Raw genomic sequence first — 27025 nt, 5'->3', positions numbered from 1 at the left:
AAATTAGTTGACCTGTGCAAAGAAGAAAATTTTGGAAACGCTGACAAATATTACATCTTAAAAAAAATAACACTTGAAGAAGTGCCTTCGGCGTAGTATTTTTGATGCTCGCGTGAACAAAATACTTTATGTCAGTGTGCAATGCGCAAAGAGTTAACTGTGCAGATCTAGGCGAAAATCCGAAAACTAGATCGCTGTGTGTAGGGCCAGCATAACGGAAGTAATAAATCATCCCATCAGTTGAAGAACGTTGGGTAGGTGCACTGACGTCGGTGTTATATCCCGAGAGGGGTATATTTTCAAAATTTTAGTAAATCTTGTAAAACTAAACAATGATACCAGTTTAAAAACCCTTGGAAAGTTTCTGTCACTCTTCAGATATAGTCAAATAAAAATAGGCGTCAAATTCATTTAAATACAATTTTTTCGTATCACGTTACAACGCGTTGGCTTCATATTTTTTATGTCAAGTATATTTTCATATTTTGTACATATATGTTTATATACATTACTGTTTACGGAACAATGTTAATTATGGATTTATGGATAACTCCTCGTATAAGAGCAGAGTGAAGGGTGTTTGCCTTTGCTAATGTTTGATGGCGCCATCTGATGTAGAGTAAAATAAACCTAATACGTTGGCTCACTGTAGTGAAAATGCGCGTTGACGAAAAATTTGTCCCACGCCCCCTGGATTCCTTGTCCTAAAGCTCACTATTTAGGCGAAGTAAAATTTGTATTAGGTTGTCCAACTATAATATACTTAAACAGTGATAATACTCAGATCTACTTGTGTTAACCTGGTCTGATGAAAGCAATATATAATTGTTTTATTATTATTATTATTATCGTTATTAAAAAAGCTCCTCTTGGGGTTTCCACTGCGCCTTGTTTATCGCGTGTAAGAGCCGCAGCGGGCTCAGTTTTAACAATGTCGCCTCTTTGATTTACACCGCGTCTGAATTTTATTTTGTGGCAGGGAGGGAGCGAGGGTATGATAAATTCGGCGGTCTTAGGGTACAACATGCGGCGAATTTTTCCGCGAGGCTGGTCACGAATAATTGTGGCGCGTTTAACACGTGAATTATTTTGTTTTGAGGTGATCTTCCCGACTGCGCCGATTTTTGGTCGGCGCTATCCGGGAGCACCTGGCGCGGTGGGTAGATTTCGCGCGATAGCGATGGACTTTTACGGATATGATAGATGTGCATGTGGCGTGGAAGTCGGCAATTTGCTGCTACATACGTGGTGCATTATGTGTGATAATTTCTTACACAAAAGAAGATTAATAATCATTTCTCTGGGTCCCTTATCATGCTGCCGCTTCAAACTCCAAATTACTGACGATTTATTTTCTTTTTTCTTTCATTCCGCCGGCGGAGAATCGATGGAAAATTTCAAACTAATAACACTTTAGCCATTAAGGAACGTCTCGGGAACTTTAAACGTTTTCTGATACAAATTTTCTAAGAAATTAAGGAGTTGACGGCGGGTGACCAAGTTGGGAATCGTGGAACAGGTGCTGCGGTGGCTTAATTGACATGGAAGCGATCGGGAAAGTTGACTGGTTTCCGGCGAAAAAACGCTGCGTTGGAAGTGCAAAATCTGAGTTGATTTAGCTGGAGTGCGCACGGAAAGAGAAAGTGAGGGTCGTTAAAAGCCGGCTTTATTAAAATGTAACGTTATTTTACAACTCTCTGATATGTTAATGCCGTAATAATTCTTGTACGCCCACTTGACTAAAAATCAGCTGCTTTTCGTAAGCACATTATTATAGATTTTCGCGTCGGGACAAAAACCGGGAGGTTTTTGCTACGTAGGCGTCACTCAACAGTGGGATATCTTGTTTTAGGCGACCTCCATGGCTCGAATTGGCGCAGTCGGCAGGATAAAATTGGATGTTAAAACAAAACCAGCAAAAAAAATCCGCCTTCGCCAACTTTAAATTTGTATTACACGTTGTAAATAAGAAAGCTGAGAACGAGAATTGATGGGAAAATAATAAAGTCATCCAACAGCTACGACGCTAATAAAGCTTACGCTACAGAAGAGATTACATTTTTTATGAGCCAATAATGCCACCGCTCGGTCTTTGATGCCTTTCAATTTTTCCTAGTCTAGGAGGAATCAAACGGGAACTGCCCCTTCCACTTTTAATAAACCGAAGCAAGTTTCGTTCCCCGTCTGGTTTTTAATTGTGGCTCTTCGCGCGACCGCGCACTCTTTCACGAATAACATTCGTAATCGCGAAAATACCGTAATAAAAGACCCTCGACTTAATCCACCCAGAGAAACATTGTTATCCTCACGAATTCGTCCCCTCGAACGAAAGAACACAAAAGAACTAATTAAAAACACTCAAGTGTTTTCGGATCGATCTGCGACTCGTCGCGGTTGCATTACCGACTCGAAGTAAAAACCTGTTTTGAATTAAGTTTAATTGGTTGGCGGAGTACGATTTCCACCCGCACGAAGTTGTTCGTTCAATCATCGCGACGCCACTTAACAAGTAGGCTTCGCGCCCTCCATCTCACTACTCTCTCCGCTCCGTCCCACTACAAAACAAATTCGAATTAGCGCGTCTCAGGTGCGGAATTTAATTAACGTTTCGTCGATGTTTGTCTTGCGCATTATTTGAAGACAGTTAATTTCGGTTCTTTCAGCTTAGCGCGATGAGCCTCTAATAAACCGATCTTGAATCATAAATGAAGCCTTCGCGAGATTCGCTCCCGCAAGAATTTTGTTTGTGTAAATGCGCCCGTTTGTCGGCTTACGCAGGTATGCGAATAATTAATTAAAATCGGATGTTCGGGGTATTTAAATTAATAATTGGGGGGATAATGAAGCGTTGTTTGTTTGTACAGGTTCGGAAATAATCGACCCGGTTTCGGGGACAATTTACCGGGTGAATTAAATAAGTAATAAAATTTCGCGCACGACCGTAACGCAGCGGCATGCAAACTCCCGTAAAACCCGGCATAAATGCGGTACATAACCTTTTATTGGTTATGATGTCGCAAATCTCTGAAGGCCTGCATGCCGCGGTCGATAATCGCCGATGGGCGGCGAGGAAGCTCGCGACTAAACGTCGCATAAAGAACTGGCGCAGTCGGTGGGATAATTAGCGAAAATTATTCGCTGAAACGCCGACACCTGAGCGCACCATGTGAAAGTGCATTCTTGTATAAACAGATAGATTTTATTGCTCTTTTTGCTACAATAAGTGTCCAACTTGCAGAAAAGTTGAAAGCACGATTTTCATTGAAATTAACAAACGTAACAATATTTCATTTCAGCGTCTTTCTATGTTCCATATGGCGTTGCGCAAGGGACTCATTGTGGATCGGTACTGTTTTTATTATTCATGAATGATTTGGCAAAATATATACGATTTTCCAGTTATTTGTAGCACGCAGAACAGAAATCAATCTTGGGAAGCCATTTGAATGGATTTAAGCAATCAGGCATTTCGGCGTACCGATTCGGCGTCACCGCCTCTCCAGGATCCGAACAAGCCCCGTCTAGTGAAAGGCCGTTGCCAGGGGGGACGTGAGCCGACCGTGACCGAACTTTAGTCTTTTTTGTCTGTTAGCTATTTTATCGTATAAGTTTTATCTTAGCCATTATGGCCTGATTGATATGGAATAAATACATTTTTACTTCCCGAGCGTAAGCAAAGGAAGTATTGTAATCGAGTCCGTCGGCCGACTCTCTACTTTTACGTTGTCTCGATCTTTCATGACCCCTAGAAGACGAAGAAATAGGTCTCCCATTTCCGTCTGTCTGTCCGTCTGTCCGTCTGTCCGTCCGTCTGTCCGTCCGTCTGTCCGTCTGCCGTCCCGGATTTTTATTAGACAGATAATCTCCGAAAGTACTCGACCGATTGTTGTGAAATTTTGTACTTATATTAAGAATATCATGTAGATGGTAAAACGCTAACCAAAATTTGTCTAATCATCCCCACCACTAATGCGATGACGTCACTTCAAAATTGTACATAGTAAATGGGTTTTCAATTGTATAAAATAACATAGTCCTACACATGTAGTTTACAACTCTGAATCGACTTTTCACCCGAAACGTCCAGATTTTTGGAAAAAAAATCAAAATTATAAAACAACATTTTGAAATTTGATTTTTAATCTGCTAACCAGAATGCTTTGAAATGTTGCAGATGTTTTAAGGCTATAAAGAGCATAATAAATTTTTAGTCAAAAAATATTTGCTTATCCCCTCCAAAAACTTGATGACGTCAGCTCAAAAGTTTGTGGAATAAATCATATCTAAAATGTACAAAATATGATGAGTCTGTACTTGTGATCTATCACTCCATTCATATTTTTTAGATTTGCATATACAGGGTGACTCAAAAAAATTAATGAATGCGTAAATATATTTTATTGATTTAATCAGGAACTACAAAACCGAATGCTCTGAAATCTTGCAGATGTTATAAGGTCATAAAGAGCATAATAAATGTTTAGTCAAAATATATTTGCTTATCCCCTCCAAAAACTTGATGACGTCAGCTCGAAAGTTTGCCGAATAAATCATATCTAAAATGTACAAAATATGATGAGTCTGTACTTGTGATCAATCACTCCATTCATATTTTTTGGATTTGCATATACAGGGTGATTCAAGAAAATAAATGAAAGCGTAAATTTATTTTACTGATTCACTCAGGAACTACAAAACCGAATGCTTCGAAGTCTTGAAGCTATTTTAAAATTATCATAAGCGTGGTAAATTTTTGATCAAAATGTATTTGGTCGTCCCCCCTAAAAAATTTAAGACGTCACCACAAAATTTTGCTGAATAAATCCTATCTAAAATGTACAAAATATGGTGAGTCTCTTCTTGTGATTTATCATTCCATTCAAATTTTTTCGATTTGCATATACAGGGTGACTCAAAAAAATTAATGAATGCGTAAATTTATTTTATTGATTTAATCAGGAACTACAAAACCAAATGCTTTGAAATCTTGCAGATGTTTTAAGGTTATAAAGAGCATAATAAATTTTTAGTCAAAATATATTTGGTTATCTTCTACAAAAAACTGATGACGTCAGCTGAAAAGTTTGCCGAATAAATCGTATCTAAATTGTACAAAATATGATGAGTCTGTACTTGTGATTTATCATTCCATTCATATTTTTGGATTTGCATATGCAGGGTGACTCGAAAAAATTAATGAAGGCGTGAATTTATTTTATCGATTTAATCAGGAATTACAAAACCGAATGCTTTGAAATCTTGGGAATATTTTAAAGTTATTGTAAGCATGGTAAACTTTTGTTCAAAATGTATTTGTTCATCCCTCCTAAAAAAATTGATGACGTCACCCTTAAATTTTGCTGAATAAATCCTATCTAAAATGCAAAAAATATGATGAGTTTGTACTTGTGATATATCATTCCATTCATATTTGTTAGATTTTCTTAAGAGGTGGTTCAAAAAAATTAATCAAGTCAATTTATTTTATTGATTAAATTAAAGGCAACACTTATTATTAGTATTACACCTCAACCAACCCAATTTGGTAGACACAAAATTTGTTGAAGGAAAAACTCGGTTGAAACATAAGGGTAGCACGCTTATTTACATCGACTTTAACATTACAGACCTGCATTTTTTTTATGCCGTCACTTGGTTCTGCGAATGTGGAATAGACATGTTTATAATCAACCAATTGTGAATTTCACCGTCAAGAATTAAAATAAAACCCAATGTTTTATATAATAAGCGGAAGTCGAAGTAATAAAACCGATGGTCGTTTTGTTTACAGTTTCTCTGTTTGACTCTCACGCATGCTGTTACGCTTGTCATCTTAAATTAAGAATGTTTATACATAAACGATTTTCAGTTGCCTTTCATATTACCAGACAGCGGATTTTTGTCGGGCGACGTCACGTTTAATCGGTACTAATTCCATAAATATAATTAACGATTTATTAATCAAACGGCTAAGTAAATGAGAACGGGAATTAGCAGCAGAGTGCAACGAAACAGCTTTATTCTAATCGCAAATAAACGAAGTGCAGTCCGCAATCGCAATGAATTCGCATCCCGTACGAGGCGTACCGAGTTTGGTCTTGCCTAGCCCGACAGAGATCCGCTCTCTAGATATTACACACCGGCGCCGTATACCTGAGTAAATTGTTTCGTTATTTTATTGATTATAAGAAATCAATATTCAAAAGGACCCAATTCATTTTCCCGAAAATTTGGGAATACAATAATTTTATTCTTAGTATTACACTACATCTATCCCAACTGATATACGTGTCCTTGCAAAAATGTTGATGACGTCATCACAATTTTTTTTTAAATTCCCACTACAAAAATGTAATGAGAAAAAAAAACACAATAGGCATGCAGTCGTCAAGTTTTCGACAGCGAGGGAAGTACTGTCTAAACTCTTTAGACCAATTTTTTTAACTGTTAACCAGAACATTATTTATTTCTGACGCGGCCGCCTACAAGACCTCTGGAGATCCGTCTCTCTGGCTTGGAGTAACCCGAGATGCTCCCTCTCAGCAGAGGGAGTTGGCGCCCGAGCAACCGCCCCCGTAAGAGGCGCCACTCCTGTGACGTGAAAGCTACTTCTTCGCCAAGACCACAAAAGTCATTTCTACTCTGAATTGTAGAAAATTCGTCCAATTTAGAGCGTTTTTGTGTAATTTTCCAAACTAAGATTTAATGGGACGTAACTGCAAAACGGATAAAGACTCCGCCTTGTAGCTTACACCACTCGATTCCTTGAAGCTTTTTCGTTCTACCGGTCAATTTTCACGCCGAATTCTTGATCCATTTAGTGCCTAGAGGCGGATATCTCGGACGTGTCATTTTCAGAAATAGTCGAACACATTATATTATAGGAAAAAGTGAGGTTAAGTTGTAGCATTTCACGTTGTTAGCTACCATTGATTAAATTTTAGTTTGTTGTGACAATGTTTATAAAAAATCAAGGCCAGCTTGATGATTTTTTTAACTGGTCACACTCTGTTATCGCCGATAAGACGTTTACATTCTAAAATTTCAATACTGCGTGCGAAACGCCAATTTTTGTTATTCGAAATAAATATTTTCATAGGAAAACATTCCTTCAAAAGCGTTTTGACAACATTAGTAAAATATAGTTGGGCTGAATTAATTTGTTTCCAAATTTTGCCTTATTTATTTGTCGTCGTCGTGGCGTAGTCATATTTTCCCCGTTATTTGACAACTTGGTTGTTTTTATTAAAAAGCCATACATACATTTCACGTGGACACGTAAAATCGTCGCGGTTAACACAACTCGAATACGCAATTATAAAATTACGCCGGTGCGTTTCGTTTGCATTAATTTATTATTCGCCTATCGTTACCGGCTAATTTGGTTATTGTGACCGCGCCGTTAAATTGCGAAGGGCGTCGCAGTTTTTTCGTCGGGCTCGCTTTAACAAAAGGAATTCATTGCTTTTTTCGGGACGTAACAAGCTTAAAGATGTAAAGAAAAACAAGAGTCTCGAATAAGAAGTTTAAAAAAGATAAAAGTGTGCTTACATTGATGAGACAAAAAGTGGCGCAAAAAATGAACGCTGGCGTTATCTCCGAGCTCATTTTATCGTCGCGACTGGCTTCGATCTTTGCCGGGAAATCTTATTTAAAATAATTTTCGAGTTTCGAGGCAGAGTCGCGCTGTACAAATATTGGCCGAAATAATTAGTAGACGGAATAAATAAAAACAGAGTCGAGCGATTACGCGGATTCGAATTTTGAGGACTTGCGACGACGCGCTCTCTAGGCGCCGAGATTAACGGATTCGTCGCTGCCTTTGTGCAATCATGGAGTTTAGCGGCGTTTACTCAAGGTTCGCAGAAACGCAACTTTGAAACTGTGGACTCACCAGCACTTCGCCGGTATATGGATTCTACCTTAATTTACGAAAACGTGATGGTGGAATAATGAGATTTTCGGATGTCGCAGTATTTGTTTTCCTTTCGCTTGCGATGCGACGATAAATCGGTGAGAAGTCGCATGTTGTGGAAAAATTTTGGTGTTTCGGCGCAGTCGGTGGGATTGCGGGGATTTAAATCTCGAGCCGATTTTTGTTTACGTGTCGGCTGAGGGTCGACGGTTTCGTCTTGGTGGTGCGAAATTAGTCTAGTCGGCGTTCGGTCCGTTGACCCCGCTTCCTTGGCCTGTCTCCAACTGCGGTTTCCAGTAAAACACTTTTTATTTAGCAACGGGGCTCTCAGAAAAACCGCACATGTAAGCATTTTATTATTCGTCGACAAAAGGAGCCGCATCGAACCCACTTTTCCCCAGGAAATAATCCTCCGAGAAGATTTTCCGTTATTGTCGAATCGAATGCATCCTTCATAACTGCAATAAGCTCCGAATATCCTCGAAACCCAATGGCGACACTATCGCCGGGACAATTACCTCCAGGATGCTGGATATTACGTGACTCCGTCCGATCGTCGTATCGACGAGTTTAGATAGGATACAATAACGGTATCGCGGGAATAAGCCTGGATTTTTTTAATAATTCCATCCGAAACAGGATTGAGACTTCCCAAGATTGATACAAGAGAGAAAAACACATTTTCTATATTGTGAAAAGAAAGAATCTGGCTCGAAACGAGCTCTGACAAGAGGAAACTCCATTAAAAAAACTCGCTGTTTTCCCTCCAGTCAAGGACGAATCAATGATGAGACATTCGAAATAAATCGCACAGCTATTTCCGTTTAGTCGCATCGGTGCCTGCATGAGAGAAGTTGGATGATTTATGGACGATTGAATGATTTTTTTTAATTTGAGTGTTCGGGAAATATGGGCCGGGACCTTTCCCATCCATTTTTTTCGTGCGGGAAATAGGTTAAGTTCTGATAAGATTCGGGAGATCCCGGGGGAGTTGCCCTTCAGGTCGGCTTAGGCGGAGAGAGCACGACGGGCTCTTGCGTGATTGGGGATGATGCGGCGGTTTGAGAGCAATTACAGCTCCGCCGGCAAACGCAGAAACTCGCATAGAAGCGATATTTTGATTAAATTATATGCCGTGGCGCAGTCGGTAGGATGCTCGTTGCCAATTTTTCCCGGTGGCTAAGTGCCGCCAAACACAAGACGTCCATAGGCGAAAATTGTTCGTCGCGAGCTGAAAAACTCTCCCTCGTAGGCGAAAGGTCTTAAATGAAGAGCTCGTCGCTAAAAACTCGGGTTATAGTTTGGGTTCCGTCATAAAACCGCTCAAGGTGTTCGGCTCGCCTTTCCTCCGCCGCCTATAAATCAGACATGGTCTCCGCGCACCGCCGCCGCGTACGGACTACCGTGACGAAATTAACGAACAAATTGAGTTGTTACTTAGACGGGGATTTATTAACGACTATCGGAATTTATGCGAGATCGGCCGGGATTAAAATGCTCGCGAGACGCCGTCGCCCTATCCACTTCCAGCAGTATAACCTGTCCATAAAAGAGAGTTATTGCCGTACTAGAATAGCGGATTATATTGCTTCGTTCTGTTATACAATATAAATGTAGTAGGAATAATGCAATATTATTCTCATGAATGCCTGCTCGTCGTGAGCGAGGTTATCACGCGTGCGTTATTTACAACGTGCAGGATTTTATAAATCACACACGGTAAATGCTGGTAATTATTCGGTTTAGAGCGGTATCGTGCGGGGAACGCCGCGATGGATATCAGAGAGGGTCGGATTGGCTGCAGCGGCGATAACGGAAAATTTGCACTGATTCGATGCGTTTGCTAGTGATTTTACGGTCGCTGCAAAGCCAGAGTGGCGTTTTAATCAATGTTTACTGACGAAAAATGGAACTGTTGGAAACGTACCCCAAAACTGGCGCAGTCGACAGGAATTTCGACTTTTTTATAATAATAATAGCAATATAACTGGTTTTTCTGCAGGCAGTTTTGTTTGTAATGGAACATGCAACGGAATACATATACCGGGTGATTTTTTATTTGGCTCAGTTTCTAATTAAACAAAAATATAAAATTTTAATGAATTTAACTCGTAATTCACTTTGTTCCTAAAAATGTGCAATATTGTGGTGAATTCGTAATTTCACAACATAACCTGAATTTGGGTTGTCTGTGGCTGAATTTAGCAGCTAGGTTATGTTATGTCAACAGGAATTAAACCCTCGTTAGATTTAAAATGGTTTATTGATGATAAGAGATAACATCATCGAAGTCCAATATAAAGAGGACTAGACCTAGGGTAGAGCCTTGAGCAGCGTTCCGATTCATACGAAATATAAAAGAAGTGAAACCCTTATATTCAACATACTGTTTTCTATCCATTATAAACGACTTAATTAGCGGTATTAGTTAATTACAAGTACCAAACTTCTCCAACTTAGTAAGCAAAATACAATGGCTTATTGGATCTAATTAATACCTTCCTTAAATTTGTATATATTACGTCAACTTGAAATCTATTATCCAAAGCTTTAGAAACGTGTTGTGCAAACTCTAGTAAATTAGTTGTAGTAGATCAGATTTTATTAATAATATATTTTGTGAATCACACAGGGTGTTTCAAATAGCAACCCAAGCAGCAGACTGTCGTCTAATTCACGTCAATTTTTGGTCATAACTCGTCGGCGACGTCATTCGCCCAAAAAATCACGTGAAAATGACGAGATTTTTATGACTTACTTCTGACGTCAATTAATGACGTCAAAAGGCCGTCCTTTCTTCGTAATTTTTTATAGATTATATGATCAATTAGATGTGGGTCGTCGTATTCTTTAAAAAGTGGCCTTCATAATGCTTAATTATATTTAGAGCAAAAGATACAACGGCTTAATTAGAAATACACCAAAGACAAATTTTTTCATTCTAATAATAATTTCTAATAAAATAATTATTTCTGAAAACTTATTTACTCTGGAAGTGTTAATTTGTAAGTACCTGCTTGGCAAATTATAAATAGAACATCTGGGGTTGAGCGAAAAGACCCAACGACACAAACAAAGCCATAAAAATTCTTTGTCCATTGTCCCTAAAACGGGACAAGGTTTTGAAGAATTCCTTCGTCGAATTTTGATTTTATAAAGACGTTTATAAAGTAATGACGGTTACCAAAAAATTCGAGAGTGATTAATATTCAGTTTTATTAAATTTATTCTTATCCGTATTTACTACACAATACATCAGATGTTTGGGGTGTGCATTCGGACTTTCCCTTTTTTCGGTATTTATGTTTATTGCATTTCACAGAGAAGCATTCCAATATTTCCAGTTGGTTCTCAACCACCGAAACTTTGTCGTGTATCCGTTACTCACTTCATTTTTAACACAGTGTGGGTTGTACTTATTTATACTAGGTAAGTTAATATAAGTTAATAAAGTAATCATTTTAATTTTTACGTGTTTCTGTTATTTTTGATAACTGTACGTAGATAACAAAAGCAGTTTTTTCAGATAAGCTGGTAAGGCCACCATTAATCACTGAAGATACTCCCACTGATTATGAAGAAATAACGGTAATTGTTTTTGAAAATGAGGCGCTATAAAACATTGCAAAGGTATGTTACTCCAATTTTTTATGAACTCATGCTAATGAACATAATTTTATTCTAGATTTGAAACAAATACAAAACACATGTGCGAAACGAAAGAAATGCTAAAGGAAACGAGTGAAAAAATCTCCAACATGGAAACGTCATCAAATCTGACAACTGAAAAACAAAAGAAAATTAGAAGTTATGCCGCAAAGACCACACCTAAACAAATTTTGACGAATTACAAGATTATCTTTGCATATTAGAACAAGCAGATTTCTTTGTAAGTTAAAAAAATACAACGAATTCATATATACATATACAGTAATGATCACTTATAGCGAACCCGGTTAAAGCGAATTTCCTGATATAACGAACCGACTTGCAAAGTACGAATTGAAGTACCATAAGATACGTGTTATTTTTTTCCTATTATAACGAACGCGCTTATAGCGAACTTTCGGATAAAACGAACCAAATTTTTAATATTTAAGAAAAAAAAATCGTTTATAACGAACTTTTTCACCAGTCAGCTTTATCTCGACAATGGTCAGGAACACTTTTGTATGAATCTATTAGATCCCGTCAATTTTATCAGTATGGCATGACAAAAAGTATCAGAACAAACAATTACTAATTGTTTTCGACATGCTGGGTTTCTCCAGTGTGAGGAAAAATTTGAACCAGGGGTGGGATTTTGTTTCTACCGATACGATATGATACGAAGCGATAAATGACAAAGACGAAAATATAAATTTCAGATGCGAAAGAAAAAGACGACTACATTTTCTCGGTACCGATATTTTATCGTTATAGAAACAAAATCCCACCCCAGAAGACGAGCTACTATTGGCTGAATGGCTGAGAAAGCACGAAAGCAATTCTGACGATGAATTTGATATCAACTTCGGAGAATACGTCCCTTTTGACGATATTTTAGTGAAGTCTGAAATTTTGGATGATGCTGCTATTGTAGAATTAGTTCAATGCAACATTCAAACAAAAGATGAGACTGAAGACGATGATGATAACGAAGAAGAAGAAGAAGAAAAAGGGAACGATCACAAAACCCTCTTAAATTAATCTTTCTCACAAGAAGCAACGTAAAATTTGAGATTATAATTAAGTAACAACTTTTATTTTTAATCAACTTTTTATTAATCAAGTTTTTTTTTTCTTATATGTACTACTGTATTATTATCTTTACATGTTTATATTTTTGTAATACTTTTAAATGTTGCATCCTGAAATACATAGTTCAGTTTATGAAAGTATATAATGATTTTTTTGAGATCATTTATAACGAACTTCGGATATAACGAACTACTTTTCCCAGTCCCATGAGGTTCGTTATAACCGAACATTACTGTATAACATAATATTGGATATTATATACAGGTAGATGCCTGTAATACTACGATACTTTTTGGTAACTTAGTATGTATTTACACATACACATTTCGCTTCATTGTAAAAAGTATTGACAACGAGATTTTCCTGATAGGCTGTACGTTTTTACTTCCCGAGCGTAAGCAAAGGAAGTATTGTAATCGAGTCCGTCGGCCGACTCTCTACTTTTACGTTTTCTCGATCTTTCATGACCTCTAGAAGACGAAGAAATAGGTCTCCCATTTCCGTCTGTCTGTCCGTCTGTCCGTCTGTCCGTCTGTCCGTCTGTCCGTCCGTCTGTCCGTCCGTCTGTCCGTCTGCCGTCCCGGACAGATAATTTCCGAAAGTACTCGACCGATTGTTGTGAAATTTTGTACTTATATTAAGAATATCATGTAGATGGTAAAACGCTAACCAAAATTTGTCTAATCATCCCCACCACTAATGCGATGACGTCACTTCAAAATTGTACATAGTAAATGGGTTTTCAATTGTATAAAATAACATAGTCCTACACATGTAGTTTACAACTCTGAATCGACTTTTCACCCGAAACGTCCAGATTTTTGGAAAAAAAAATCAAAATTATAAAACAACATTTTGAAATTTAATTTTTAATCTGCTAACCAGAATATATATATGATGAGTCTGTACTTGTAATTTATCACTCCATTCATATTTTTTTGATTTGCATATACAGGGTGACTCAAAAAAATTAATGAATGCGTAAATATATTTTATTGATTTAACCAGGAACTACAAAACCGAATGCTCTGAAATCTTGCAGATGTTTTAAGGTCATAAAGAGCATAATAAATGTTTAGTCAAAATATATTTGCTTATCCCCTCCAAAAACTTGATGACGTCAGCTCAAAAGTTTGCCGAATAAATCGTATCTAAAATGTACAAAATATGATGAGTCTGTACTTGTGATTTATCATTCCATTCATATTTTTGGATTTTCATATGCAGGGTGACTCAAAAAAATTAATGAAGGCGTGAATTTATTTTATCGATTTAATCAGGAATTACAAAACCGAATGCTTTGAAATCTTGGGAATATTTTAAAGTTATTATAAGCATGGTAAACTTTTGTTCAAAATGTATTTGTTCATCCCTCCTAAAAAAATTGATGACGTCACCCTTAAATTTTGCTGAATAAATCCTATCTAAAATGCAAAAAATATGATGAGTTTGTACTTGTGATTTATCATTCCATTCATATTTTTTAGATTTTCTTAAGAGGTGGTTCAAAAAAATTAATGAAGTCAATTTATTTTATTGATTAAATTAAAGGCAACACTTATTATTAGTATTACACCCCAACCAACCCAATTTGGTAGACACAAAATTTGTTAAAGGAAAAACTCGGTTGAAACATAAGGGTAGCACGCTTATTTACATCGACTTTAACATTACAGACCTGCATTTGTTTTATTCGTTCACTTGGTTCCGCGAATGTGAAATAGACATGTTTATAATCAACCAATTGTGAATTTCACCGTCAAGAATTAAAATAAAACCCAATGTTTTATATAATAAGCGGAAGTCGAAGCAATAAAACCGATGGTCGTTTTGTTTACAGTTTCTCTGTTTGCCTCTCACGTATGCTGTTACGCTTGTCATCTTAAATTAAGAATGTTTATACATAAACGATTTTCAGTTGCCGTATACGTGAGTAAATTGTTTCGTTATTTTATTGATTATAAAAAATCAATATTCAAAACGACCCAATTCATTTTCCCGAAAATTTGGGAATACAATAATTTTATTCTTAGTATTACACTACATCCATCCCAACTGATATACGTGTCCTTGCAAAAATGTTGATGACGTCATCGCAATTTTTTTTAAATTCCCACTACAAAAATGTAATGAGAAAAAAACACAATAGGCATGCAGTCGTCAAGTTTCCGACAGCGAGGGAAGTACTGCCTAAACTCTTTAGACCAATTTTTGTCAATGCAACCATTTTACGATTATCCGTTAGATTCAAGTAAATTTAGCATTTTTAAAATGCAAAATTTGTCTTCTGTTTTAAGCTGTAATCCCTTAAATTTAATAATAACCAAATGCTTGCTATTGCCCATAGACGAAAAATGATTGCATTTCCATTAATCTATGCACTCTAACGGGTTTATCTTTTCAGTGCAATAAATTGAGGCAAACTTAAAAAACTTAGGTTATTGATATGATTGTTAAAACAGAATTAATTCTTAACGGTACTTTTTTGTGTGTTGGGGACAGTCAAGTCGTCGTGAATTAGATAGTTTTACATATACTGTGGTTTTACAGTGTATTTTCAATCAAGTAACTTCAACAATGCGATTCAATTGTCTTTTCCCTTTATTCTAGTTTTATTTTTAATATTTTTTGTAAATAAATTTGTTTGTGTTTTTAAGACTGATCTATAGTTTATTATAGTTTTCTTTTAATATTCTTTGTAACTAAATAGATTTCTTTGTGTTTTTAAAACTGATTTTTCTTTAAATAGCATAGCATATTTTATTGCAACGTTTATTTTTGATTGTATATTGTACATTATCCTTTTTTTTTTGTTTATACTAATTATACTCGTAATTACTTGTATGTAGATTTGTTTGTGTTCTTAGGAGTGGTTTATCTTTAATTTGTTTAATTGACATATTTTTAATTTGTTTATTGAAGTACATTGTTGGTTGTACAGAATTGTAGTAAATTTAATTTGTTTACACTAATTTGTTTACACTAATTTGTTTTAACTTTAATTAATATATACTTTGTTTTGGGCTTTAGCTGGTGATTATAACGAATTATAATATTTTATTTAAGGTAAACAATATAAAAAAATTAAATTATTTCGGCGTTTTATTTATTGCATATTTTTTTCTAAAAATCAAAATAAAAAAACGTCTTAAAATGGACAATACATGCCGTCTCTAGGACGTCAGTAAATCACGTCAATAGTTCGTTACAAAATGACGACTCTAAGACGTCAGTACATCACGTCAATAGTTCGTTAGAAAATGACGTCATCTGGACGAGACATTTGACCGTCATTGGTACGTCAATATCACGTGAAATCTTTGGTCACTATGACGTAAATGATGACCATTTATTCACGTGAAAAAGACGACATCATGTTGCCTGGGAAGTCCAGTTGCTGTAGATTTTTCGAGGGAGACAAGAAAGCCCGATGTGCGTTTCCTGCTCGCACGAGTCGAATTAATTAATTACATGAAAGGCGGAGGCCTGGTAAAGCTGACGGACAGCTATGTAGTGCACGATGTGCAATAACAATAACGATAATGGTCCAAGCGCCCTTATAGCGGGTATCATATTGCCAAGACCCCAAGGTTATAGATTATTGCGATGGTTGTGAGGGTGTTCCCAGATTTGATAGTTTCGGCGTCGCCCTCGAATTAACGAATTCTCCATTAACGTTGTGTAATTGCAAATTAGCGAGCGTTTAAAGTAATTATCTACTTTATTTGAAAATTAGGTGTAGAGCAAATCGTATGGATTTGTTTGCTTTTACGGGCGGCACGCCACTAAAGGTGTGTAAAGTTGGCGCAGTCGGCGGGATAATGCATTGATTCGTCATTGTATAAAAATCCTCTAACTTTGCTTTGTAGATACAAGGCCTTAAATAAAGAGCCCTGGATGCTAAAAGGCACTTCACTTCTTTTGTCAGACTTGTCGCTGCCGGTCCAATTTTTTCCGCGGCGTCTCTCGACTAAATTGCCACCGACGTATTTTTTCCATACTCGTGGTTGATGAGTGTTCGCGGCTGTCGTCGTTGGAGCATAATAAAATGCTAAGGCGGTTAATAGAAAAAGATTCAAAGTGGAATGTAGAACGAAATTGCTTTTGTTCGCTTTTATCAAAGGCGAAAGTAAAGAACCACAAATGTTGCCTTTACGAAAACAAATATTGTGCAACTAATTTAATCCAATCTGTGATAGTTCTAATAAGACGACAAGCCGGCTGTTGTTATAAAACGACGATTTGTTTTGTTCCAGGAGGAAAATGGCGTCTAGGAAGCGTCTGTAGTGAATTTGCTCCGTAAATCGGTGAGTATTAACCATAATTGCGGAATTTATCTCCCTGCTGCGGTTTAATAGAGTGAGTCGGAATATGTTGAAATTTATGTAAATGAAACCACTCTCTAGTGCAGCAAACAAAATGTTTTGACGTGTCCTGATTTGTTGCAATCTCGACAGTCCCCGCCATAAATCATCCGGCTTAAACTGGCTTTCGGCTTTTGTTTTTCCTACCCTTATCGCAAATGCACCCCATCTTACGGTTGAAAAAATTACACGAGCTTAACCGTTTCGATCGGATTCCGCCTATTTCGCTAAGCGACAGCGAATTTGTCGATCGTGACGAGACAACGACAGAAATCCGAAAAAAATACACACACACAAAAATGGCGCAGTCGTTTGGATAACGCTGACTTTTATTCGCGAAACAAAAACGCCTCGTTTAATCGATAGGGGCTCTCAGTGGAGGCTTGCTCTCCGATAGCTTTTTAATCAGCGTCTGTATCCCCCTTAATAACGTAATCGAAGGGAGTACTTGCCCGGATTTATCACTACATGCATATAAAAATCCCCGTCGGGGTTAACCCACCGCCGGAATTTCGCCTATTTTACTAAATGAGTGTTAAATCTCTTTATCCCTACAATAACAAAAACCTCCTCGTTGAATGGGGCTTGACGTTGTAAATCTGTATTACATCCAAACAATATTTGCGTTTATCTCCGGGCGCCTTTCACACTGATAACCATGTTTCGAAGGCCCTAAACAATGCACCCTCCGCATTTGTACGTTAATTCTTGCACACCCTTTCACCATCAAGTTTCTATTTCCATCACGACCTCGTACGAGTGATAAATGTTGAAGGGGCGAAGATTAAAATCTCCAGGTTCGATCAAGCTGCATTCGCTTGCAGGCCTCGATTATTCGCCCAATCTACCAAATTGAGACGTTAGGGCTCATGCAGATCGGGCGGCCTTTAATTCGACGATCGGGGACACAGCAACGAATTAAGATAAAATCAAACATATGCGTGGGGCGGAAGCGTCACTGCGCACAGGGGCAGGTTTTGTTTGTAGTATGGATCGGGCAAGGTCATTGTCGGCTTTATTTAACTGTGATGAAGTTTGCCCGGTCCGTCTTTGTCTGTTTTTTGAAGTGGCTAAAAATAGTTGCGGTTAAAAGTCTGCTGACCTTTTCACGCTTTCGTCGGTCGGTGATATTTTTCATGAATAATTTACAGTCGTGACTGCTGCTCCAAATATTTCAGGACAAAAACTTGGTGCGAAAGGGTTGCATAAATAATATATAAATTCTTGCGTTGAGGTTTATGTTGTAGGAAAGTACTTACATTCGGAAATGTACTGCGAGGGTGAATTATTTATGATTTTTAAAATCGTAGATAGCGGTGGCGCAGTGGTCATTAACTTGGCGCTTTAGCGGGGGGCTTTTAAATGGGTGTTAGTTAACAAGCGGGACTACATGCATTCGGGTATTTTAATAATTTTTGCGTGCCATTTTTACTTATACCAAAAGGATTTTTATGAAGGTTTTTACGTTCCTACAACCTTTTTTAAACATTGACTTGTTTCTCCGATGTATGTTTTCTTACAGGCGACTTTATAATTGACGTTACTTTTATCTGTACTCGGTTTATCGAACAGATGGAGTTGTATCTCGTTTTTAGTGTTTTGTTTTAATCATTTATTAGTCTTTTAAAGACTCCTGCTTTACTTTGGAATGGAAAACCAAGTCGAGTTTGTGATTATAAGGTTCTATGACCCTAGAGTATGAAAAAGTAGGTCCCCCGTTTCCGTTTGTCGCCTGTCGTCTGTCGTATCATGTCGATGGTAAAACACTAAGAAAAATTTGTGGTATGTTCGCTTTCCTTTCAGTGGTGTGAACCAAACTATGGGTGTAGTGTTAAATTTAGCAGCCGACTTTTACCATATTACGTAAATTCCCCCTTCCCTGATCAATATTGGGCAAATTCCCCTGTCGGGTTAATAGTTCTCCGGGGTGCGCTCTTCCCCGCCCTGCCCCCGCTCTAAAAAATCACCGATAACCGCCATTGGACGTCATTAGTCGGCTTTCGTGACTCGCAGCAAACGGCAAGAATTTCCGAAGCGGGTGAGAAACTTCGCTTTAAACTGGTTTTCTCAAGAATTCATTTATCACGGGGCCAGCGCGTTATTCCCAGCGAGCACGTGACGGCCCTGAACCCTCACCTGGCGAAAATTTGAAGAAGTGTCCGAAGCGTGTCATTCGGTCTCCCTCTGGCCGACCGGGAGTGTTTATTATGCCGTCAGAGATCGCAGATAGGGCGAACTAATGGTCGGATTATATGTTGCGTACCGACCATGCAACGCAACAAACTACTTTCCGGCACAAAGACGCACGTCTACGTCGGGAAGGGCCGATAAAAATCGACCGACATCCATCAACGACGCTCTAGACGAACAAGCGCCGGTCCGGACCGAGAATAAAACAAGAAAAGATTGCTTAACTGACACTAGAGAAGTGAGAGTTTACGGATACGTGGAAAGTTGGGAAAGTTTTTTTGCGCATTTCCATAATAATGATTCGGAGGCGCGTGTGAGGTTGGAGGATTTACATTTCGAGTGGAAAATGGGCCGCAAACTTTTCAATGTTGGGTGATTTACATTCAATCATGTTTTCGGCGGGCGAGACGGCGATCGGAAAGACTCGCAGGTGGGGGGGTGTTTATTCTGGAGATATCGCAGGTTTAATAGAGAGCTGGCGCAGTCGCTAGGATAATCGCGGCGTTATGCCAAAGCCGGACTCGAATATTCCCACATCCAATACATTAAGGCTTGTTTATAATTTCCTCTAATGACGTTGCTGATTACACGAAAGATACATTATTCATTATGTATCGTTGATTACGGATTATCCGCACTACAAACACGAGTAGGTGGCGGCACGGTCAAGGGGCGGGAGCAGCTGGCGCGGATACCGAAAAGGGCCCGGATTAGTTGCAACAGCAATAACAAAAACGTGCACCGGTTTGATGCATCTGCTCTCAATCGGTAATTTTTACGAGCAACATGAAGCAAAGTGGCCTTTTAATCCATGTTTACAAACGAAAAACGAAATTTGCTGAAGCTGCTGGAAATTATAAACGGGTAATTGTAAAGCTGATGCAGCCGTGTTAACAAAAAGTTTTATCGTGTTTGAACTCTATCTGAATATTGTTATCTATACTTATATAATAAAGCTGAAGCTTTTGTTTATTTGAACACGCTAATCTCAGAAACTACTGGTTCAAATTCAAAAAATCTTTTTGTGTTGGATAGTCCATGTATCATATCTACATATAGGCTATATAACATCACGCTATGATCAATAGGAGCGAAGTAGCAATGAAAAATTCGGAAAAACGGGAAAATTATTCCTCCTTTGACAGCTTCCGTTGCTTACGCTGCTTAAACGGTTAAAGTTACGTAAAAATCATGTATGACAAAATTGTTCCCCTCTAAAAGTTCTAAAGAAAAGTCTGCGACAGCATATGTCTATCTTTTAAGGTCGACTCAGTATAACCTTTTTTATGGTAATGAAATTTGTTCTAAAATAATAATGCATTATGTATAAAATTCTCGCGTCACAGTGTTTGTAACCGAACTTCTCCGAAATGTGTTGACCGATTTGTATGAAATTTTTTATATATATTCGGTATGTCTGACAATAGGTTGTAAACTATTTTTTAAACCCCTAAGTGATAAGGGTGGCCCATCCTAAAAAATTTTTGTCTATTTTTTGGACAAAATTTTTTATTTTTATTTTTTTAAGAATTGGCATCAAAAAATACACATAACCCTAAATTTTCACCTTTCTACTACCAACCCTCATTTTTTAATCGTCAATAAAATAAAAATCAATTGCTCTTCCTGTTAGTCTCGCTAAGACTCAAAAACGGCTTGACCGATTTGAAACATTTTTTATATTACGGGGATGGTTTATAAATAAAAAAAATAAGGATAACTTAAAAGAACAGTTAAAAAATAAAAAAATTCTAAAAATTTTGTATGGGAATCGCCACTTCGAATTACTTTCAATAGTTGGCGTTTCTGACGGACCTGTCATCTAACTGACGTGTCATACAAAACTAATTCTTCCGTGCGATTGTGAAAAGTATATTGCATTTCAAATCGTTCTTTGTTTTTTCGTAAAAGAAAAACGTCGTTTATTTTAAGAAAAGTCTTGGTTAAAGTGAATTTAATTACACATTTATATACGCAAATTTGCAATAGCTCTTGTAACCTTCAATTTATTGTGACAAATTTGCGAGAAGAGTATATTAAATTTCCTCGAACAGGAGAAGAAATGACTACAGTGCAGCAAGATTTTTATCAACTTGCAAGATTCCCACAAGTTGTTGGTGCTTTAGATTGCACACATATCAAAATAAAGTCACCGGGTATGTTAATAAGGTATTTTGTGTTAACGGACATTAGTATAGAAAATTTTGCAGGTGGAGAAAATGCTGAAATTTATCGCAATCGGAAAAATTTTTTCTCCCTGAATGTGCAAACAATTGCTGCTTCTAATTTAAAAATAATAAATATTGTAGCAAGATGGCCCGGTTCTGCTCACGACTCAACAATTTTTAGAAATTCTGAGAAGAGCAAGAGATGAATTTATTGCATATTTTGCTAATTTGTAAATTTACATACTGTAGGTGTATAGAACTTTATAAATATAATTCTTTACATTATAGTTCTGAATGTATTAAATACAATTTCAACTTATGTTCTGATCTGTGCTTTAGTTAGTTTAATATTTTTTGTTGTTCACATCACCTATGTATTAGTCTGATCATTGCCTGTCTGATGCTACATCTGACAAAGTAATTAAAAACGAAATTATATAAAATTATTTTATTATATCTCACAGATTACTATCAACATTTATTGATGAACTATTTTGCCTTAATAAGGTCATCTTCAATGTATGCTCTTCCTGCATCAGTTTTAATTTTAAATTGTGTTCCTCTTCTCGATGCCTCACCTTTTGTTCATGCTCTTCCTGTAAATGTTTTTTTATTATGTTATGAATTTCTTGTTTGTTAATAAATCAAAAACAGGCACGAAAGGAAGCGAAGGCCCAAAGAGAGTCGCACAATATAGTAGGCAAATAATCATGGACTGAGGCTAAGACGACAGCAATGGACAGGAAAGAATGGAAAAAGTTCGTAGGAGACTGAAAATAACGCATCCCTACATATGTAATATAATATCAAAAAGAGAGACAGTGAAAGCCGGATTAGTTTTATAAAACTGGCGCAGTCGCTAGGATAATTGATAACTACAACCGCGCCGTCGTTTATTTCCGCAATCCGTGAAACGACTTTCACAATTTGCTCTCCGACGGTTAAAGAGTCGCAGATATAATTTTGTTGCAAGTGCTCATTAGCGCAAATTAATTCCAAACATCGGGAGCCCTCGTTGAAGCATTTTATACAATTTATTGGAATTAGCGGCACGAACAATTCGTCGCGTTTTGCTGCAAACGCATGCAACGCATTAAAAAACACAAAATATCAGCACGTGTACCTAAATCGATTGCTCGACTTGCCCACAACACACATGCATTGGTTGAAACGTGCCCTCTGACGTCACCCCACGAAATATATAACCAATTATTCTCGAAATGAATTCAGGCTTCATTATGCAAGCGTTTATACAAAAGGAGCTTCATCAACTTCCGCGAATATTGAATTCACAGATCGCCAGTTTTTGAAAACAATACTTAATAATTGAGAACCGAGTAAGAAAACAGCTACAGAACGTCTTTTAATTCCGTTAAAACAAAAGCGGAGAGGCTCCACTGTGGCATTAAAATTGAGTTAAGTTCCTATTAAACGTCTCAAGATTGCTCCAGAATCGGTTTAGTATCTTTGCCTTGAAATTACAAGCAAACAGTTTGAAAATAATCGTAAATTAGGCATTGCAGCGGTCGTTACTATCGTCATAAAGACATTCGAGAATTTTAACTAGACGAAGCGATAGCGATTCCAACTTAAACGAAACAGAAATATCGAAAGTGACCCTTTTAAAAATGTCGTGCTCAGAAAGCAGGTTATTCCGCCCAACTTGAGCCAAAAAATTTAAATAAAACCTGCGCTTTCGTCCATTAAGTGGCGCTTCTTCGCATTTTGGGATTACGAAAAACGGACGATTGTTTTATGTTTTCGACTTGTTCTTGTTCGATAAACAACCGAAGCAATTCGGGAGAAATTTCGAGACGTGTTATCTTTTCATTAAACTTCGATGGGAGCGAAAAGTTAGCACAACTCGAACGAGAAATTGTGTTGGCGATGGTTTGTTTAAGGGGCCGTGGGAAACCCACGAAAAAATAATTGCTGTGATAAAGCGTAACGTAAATAGCGGAGCTAACGGAAGGAAGACCTTTGAGTTAACGGTTGTTTGCGCTAAAATACTTGGCTGTTATTTTGTATTATTTTGGCGTGTCCTATGATAATGTAGGACGGAGGAGGCTGTTGTTTAAAAGACGGTCGAGGTACGTGTTAGGTTGGCAATAAAAACGTTTTTTTAGAGTATCATTGCAGAATGTTGTCATCTGTCATTTTACTTATGTTTCGTTGTATTGTTTCTTGATTATACTACTAGTTTATTTGAGAGTGAATTCTTTTCCCGCTGCTTAACCTGCTTAAAGTCATCAGGTTATGTGCCCAGTTGGCAAAGAAAGATAAGCAGCAAAAGCAAAGAGCGAAATTAGTAAGAAAACGTAAATTAAGTAATGACCTTGAAACGATCAACGACTCGATAGCGTTCTTGAAGAAAATGGCTGACGGTCAGAGTAGAATTATAAAGTTGACAGGAAAAGAGAACTGGAACGTGTGGAAGTTTACTATAACAATTACCCTGGAAGCAAGAGAACTCATTACGTTAATAAATGGCGACTATCCTGAACCGATTGAATTTAATGAAGACGGGAGTCGTAAAACAGAAGAGGTATACACGAAAGAAATGCAAAGCTTCAAAACGAAAGACCTGCAAGCCAAGGATTTAATCGTGAGTAGATTAGAAGAGAGCCCCCTAACCCACATTTTGACTTGTAGAACCGCTCGTGACATATGGGAAAAGTTAGAGTCGATATACGAGTAGAAATCTCATCTTTCTGTAAATCTGCTACAAACAAAATTTTTTACTCACAAATATGAAAATCAGGGTATAGCGAAATATGTTGCAAGTTTAGAAGAAATAAGAGATAAATTATCCCAGTTCGGAGAGAGAATCACTGATCGAATGTTTATAACAAGCCTTTTAGTTGGATTGCCGAATGAGTTTAAACATTTTATCACTGCATGGGAGTCAACTCCAGAGAATAGACAAACAGTAAATGAACTAGTCAGTAGATTGTTAATTGAGGAAGAACGATTAAAAAAAGAAAGTCAAGGTGAAGCGTCAGCATTAGTAGCTGAGAATATTCAAAAAAGTAAGAATAGGTTCATGAGTATTAACAAGGGCAAGAAAGACAATAAGAAGCAGGGAGTCCATTGCAATATCTGCAAGAAAGAAGGGCATATAGGGAACAATTGCAAGTTCAGAAATGATTATGATTCAAATAAATGTTTTGTGTGTCATCGTGAAGGACATAGAGCTCGAGATTGTACATTAAAGAAAGAAAAAGACAAATCAGAAGTAGAAGGAAGAACAAGAGTTGCATTAACAACAATAGCTCTAATTAATAGTGAAGAAGTGTTTTCAGAAAATTGGTATGCTGACTCAGGAGCCACACAACACATGAGTAGCCATAAAGAATGGATGGAGAATTATGAAATATTAAACGAAGCTATAGATATAAAGATGGGAAATGGCTCAATAATTAAAGGAGTTGGAAAAGGTGATATTAACCTACTGATATTTGATGGCAACAACTGGAGAGAGAGTGAAATGAAGCAAGTATTGCATGTACCAGAATTGAAATGCAATTTATTTTCAGTGACCTCTGTAACAGATAAGGGATATTCTTTTGAGTTAAATCAAGAAGAGTGCAGAATATCTAAAGGAGGAGAAGTATTTGCATTAGGAAAGAGAGTAAACCAGTTGTACCAGTTATTATTTCAAGTAGAGAATAGTGAGAAGAACGAAAGTCGAGTTTATTTGAGTACCTATCAGAATAAAAAAGAGAAATTGAAAGTTTGGCATGAAAGATTGTCACATCAGAATGTTGCTCAAGTAAGATCAATTTTGAACCAGCTTAAGATTTCATTTATTGATGATAGAGATTTTTTCTGTGAGGATTGTATGTTAGGAAAACTACATGTCTTACCATTCAAGTTAAGTAACAGTAGAGCTGATCAACCAGGAAAGATAATACACGCCGATGTATGTGGTCCAATGGAAGAACAGTCACTAGGTGGAGCTTATTATTTTCTAATGTTGAAAGATGACTATAGCCACTATAGAACAATATATTTTTTGAAGAGAAAATCTGAAGCCAAGCAAAAGATAGTAGAGTTTCTAGTGTTAGGTGAGACTCAAACTGGAAACAGAGTGAAAATATTGAGAACAGACAATGGATTAGAAGAAGTTAATAAAGAGGTTGAGAGTTATTTAGCGAGTAAAGGTATTATACATCAAAAGAGTTGTCCATACACTCCACAACAAAACGGAAGAATAGAACGCGAGAACAGAACAATTGTAGAGGCAGCAAGAACTATACTACATTCAAAGAATCTCGAAAAGAAGCTATGGGCAGAAGCAATCAATACAGTGAATTTTGTCATAAACAGAAGTGGATCTAGTTCAGTAAAGAATAAGACACCATACGAATTGTGGTTTGAAGAAACACCAGATATACGTTTCTTTCAGATATTTGGATCAGAAGCGTTTGTTCATCAACCCAAAAATTTGAGAAAAAAATTGGATCCTTGTGGTAAAAAGGGAGTTTTTGTTGGATACGCAGAAGAGTCCAAAGGGTTCAGAATATATATGAGAAATGAAGGAAGAGTTATAATATCGAGAAATGTGATATTTAAACCAGAATCGAAAGAAGAATCTGAAGAGTTTACGAACATTCAAGAAGATCGAACAGAATACATTGAAGAACTAGAACCAACAATGAACGAATTTCTAAATGAAGTTGAAGAAATTGAAAATGAAGTTGAAGAAACAGAAAATGAAGTTGAAAATATTGATATCAATAATGAAGAAACTGGAGCAAATCAGCAGAACGTCAATGAACAAATAGTAGAAACTGAAGACGAGGAAGAAGATCAAAATGAAGCCACAAATTGTTATAACCTAAGAAATAGAAATTGCTTGCGACAACCTAGAAAACTAGAGGTGTATGATATGGATTCATCATATGAAGAAGAAGACTGTGAAACAGCTCTCATTTGTAGTTCAATCTTAGATGATAATTTGTCGTATCAGGAAGCTGTGACCGGACCGAATAGTAAGCACTGGAAAGAAGCAATAAAGGAAGAATTTAAAGCTTTAGAAGCGAACCAAACATGGATGATCGTAAGAAAACCAATAAGGAAAACTATAATAGACACGAAGTGGGTGTTTAAAATGAAAAGAAATGAGAAGGGTGAACCATCAGTATTTAAAGCTAGACTAGTTGCAAGAGGGTTCCAACAGAAAGAAATATTTGATTTCTCAGAGACTTATGCACCAGTAGCAAAGTTAACAACATTAAGAGTGTTATTGTCATTAGCAAATCAGTATGATTATAAAGTACACCAAATGGATGTTAAGAGCGCCTTTTTAAATGGAGAAGTTGGAGAAGAAATTTTTGTTTATCCACCAGAAGGAATGGAGTTGCCAGAAAATCAAGTTTTAAAGTTGGTGAAATCATTATATGGTTTGAAAAAAAGCCCACATTACTGGAACAAGAAATTTAATGCATTTATGGAAGATAGTGGTTTTGAAAGATCAAAGGCCGATTTTTGTTTGTACATCAAAACTGGAAAGCATGGTAAAATTTACGTCTTACTATATGTGGATGATCTGATAATATGCGGAAATGGTAGAGTAGAAGATTTCAAGGGGAGATTGCAAAACCACTTCCAGATGAATGATTTAGGACCAGTTTCAAACTATTTGG

General features: G+C 37.0%; 1 protein-coding gene across 9 annotated transcripts in view; it reads left to right on the top strand.

Annotated features, from left to right (window-relative positions):
* The window catches only part of LOC135131536 (tyrosine-protein phosphatase Lar), a 305692-nt gene that overhangs the window by 48006 nt on the left and 230661 nt on the right, over positions 1-27025 (top strand). For all 9 annotated transcript variants that reach the window (XM_064059325.1, XM_064059324.1, XM_064059329.1 and 6 more), the window contains exon 2: positions 16912-16962. The gene's annotated coding sequence lies outside the window, so the exon portion shown is untranslated. The remainder of the gene's footprint in view (positions 1-16911; positions 16963-27025) is intronic.

This window comes from Zophobas morio, unplaced genomic scaffold (assembly GCF_036711695.1).
Source record: "Zophobas morio isolate AGI-343-1 ecotype UQ-CSIRO unplaced genomic scaffold, CSIRO_AGI_Zmor_V1 ptg000020l, whole genome shotgun sequence".
In the NCBI taxonomy this organism is placed as follows: Eukaryota; Metazoa; Arthropoda; class Insecta; order Coleoptera; family Tenebrionidae; genus Zophobas; species Zophobas morio.
This window is presented reverse-complemented; position numbering and strand designations above follow the sequence as displayed.